Source organism: Orcinus orca, chromosome 5, assembly GCF_937001465.1.
Source record: "Orcinus orca chromosome 5, mOrcOrc1.1, whole genome shotgun sequence".
NCBI lineage: Eukaryota > Metazoa > Chordata > Mammalia > Artiodactyla > Delphinidae > Orcinus > Orcinus orca.
Window position 1 is genome coordinate 13483257 of NC_064563.1, and position 2491 is coordinate 13485747.

A 2491-nucleotide genomic window follows, 5' to 3' on the forward strand; every position below is an offset into this window, starting at 1 on the left:
TTTCCACTTGTTTCCCGAATAAAACTGCGAGCTGAGAGGCCTACTTGCATCCCAAGCACCTAATTAGTAGCACATACTAGGTGCTCAAATATTTGTGAAACAAGTACACGGACAGACAAATGAATAGACAGCCAGCGAAAAAAGGTCAATAGACGATAGAGTCAAGAATACTCTCCTGTGGACCCTGAATTCCAAGTGGGGACCCCAATGGCGCTTGGCCTCCATCCTGAGGCGTGCAGTTCCTGGGGCGTTCACAGGCAAGAGGGAGCAGTTCCCACCACCGAGGACTCTCGGGGTCCCTTGCACGAAGATTCTAGAACACAGACAAAGCCACCAAGAGACTGCAGTTCCAACAGTCGGAGCACAGCTTGATCTTCGCTATGCCTCAGAGCGCGCACAACGCTGCCCGTCTGTTGGGCGCAGAGAAGGCGCGCACCTCGAACGCCCCAATTTCCCCGCCCTCAGTTTTACTCCCTAGTCCGCAGCCGTAGGCACGGGTTCCATGTAGGGAAGAAGCTGGCAGGGCAGTGACAGCCCCAAGAACCCCACATACCGCTTCCCGGGGGACGTGCGCAGAGAGGGGGGTCGCCGGGGCGGGGAAGGGTCGGCGCGGGGCGGGAAGAAACGTTTATATAGCGGCGAGGAGGGTTGGGAGTTGCCGCCCGCCTGCAGGACACCAGGAAGCCAGAGGCTGCCCTCGCTGCCTCACGTCCCTCCCACGGTCCCCTTTGGCCCCACGGTCTCCCCGGTCGGCGGCACTCGGCGCTGCGCTCCCAGCGGTGCGCTGCGCTCTGATCCGTGCTTTGCGAGGAGACCCGCCGGGGGCTTCGGAAGTGCGGGGCCGGGAGCCGCATGGACTTTTCCCCGAGGTAAGTGCTAGAACCGCTGTTGGCTGGGCCGGCCAGAGCCAGAACGAGGTTTGCAAGTGGTGAGTGACTGCCCGGGAAGGACGCGCCGGATGGACGGGGCTGCTTGAGGATCCCGGTAAAGGGAAGAAGGGATGTCAGAATCTCAAAACAGCCTCGTTCTGTTTTTCAACTCCTCCAGGCAGGGTTAGCTGACCTCACTGCGTCTTTCTGTGAGTTCCCCGCATTCTCCTCTTGGAGAGCCCAGAGTACACTCTGGTCACTCTCTGCTCCGGGCTCCGTGTCCCCCACCGCACTCCTGAGAGCTTCGAAGGCTGAGAGGTGCCTCACTCAACACCGTGTCCCCATGCCCAGCACAGGGCCTGGAGTGTGACAGGAACCCAGGATGGCATTGGGAGTGGATGAATGAGGTTAACCAGCCGGGGTCAGGAAAAGTCCCTGCCAGGCCGGTCCAGACCCAGCCTGTACTTTTGCAACTGCAATCACCCAAATTTATTAGAGATGGTTGGAATTTTATTGTTAGCTGAAGGGAGAGGAGAAGGCAGAAAAAATCCACTCTTTTATGAATGCCCAGTAACATTCTGCAATGAGTAGAACCCCAGCTACCTGGCTCAGTGTCAACTGTGCAAATAATTTCGATGAGCCGGGGAGGCCGGTGGGAAGAGGAAAAAAAACGGGCACTAGGAAGTGATTTCTTCTCTTCTGTGTCCTTTAGTGATAAAGATTTCTCATTTCTCTTTTTAGAAGTCTACTCTATGGAGATTTTAAAGATGATCTTTGCGAGTTGGGGGGAAATTCTCCATAGGGGAAAAGAGTGGTGATGTTGATTGGGAATAACTGAGATGTCTAAGAAAATCATAAGACTTAAGATAGGAAGGATATTAGAAGTCTTTTGTTAAGAATTTCTACAGTTACAGAATCTGCAATCACACTGCTTTTTAAAAGAAGGATCTATTTGATGAGTACTATTTTTAATATAAAACTTTGCAGTATGGCCTTATCTAAATAAAGTGATTTAAAATACATGGATGGCCTTAAAGGTTTTTCCTTTATAAAAGAAGTTATCAGCTTTCTTCCTCCACCCTCCCTCATTTTATTCCAAAATATTAGAAGTGCAGAGGGAAACCTGAAAAGAAAGCTTACCTTCCACTCAAAAGTCCATGTGTTTTGGACATTGTGCCATATGAAATCAAATTTTATGATGTACATAAAAGACTTTATGGGAACCACTCCTTGGAGAATCATCTTTAGCCTTTTTTTAGTAATAAAAACCATCTACCTGTGCTCGCTTCGGCAGCACATATACTAAAATTGGAACGATACAGAGAAGATTAGCATGGCCTCTGTGCAAGGATGACACACAAATTCGTGAAGCGTTCCGTATTTTTTATGTATAGCTGATTCACTTTGTTATACAGCAGAAACTAACACACCATTGTAAAGCAATTATAGTCCAGTAAAGATGTTAAAAAAATCTACCTTTACTAAATCTTTTTGTGAAACAATTCTCAAAAAACACTGTTGTTAAATATAATATACTTGCAACTTCCACTTTTCACATCCCCTTCAGATAGTCCAAATTTCAGGAGAGTTTGAGTACTTGGAATGTTTATCAAGAAAGAATT

The 2491-nt window shown here is 48.8% G+C and overlaps 1 non-coding gene across 1 annotated transcript; it reads left to right on the forward strand.

Moving 5' to 3' along the window:
• Positions 1 to 2147: 2147 nt before the first annotated feature.
• On the forward strand, positions 2148 to 2254 carry LOC117198005 (U6 spliceosomal RNA). Its single transcript, XR_004478916.1, has one exon. It is a non-coding gene; the product is annotated as a U6 spliceosomal RNA (small nuclear RNA).
• Positions 2255 to 2491: the final 237 nt, after the last annotated feature.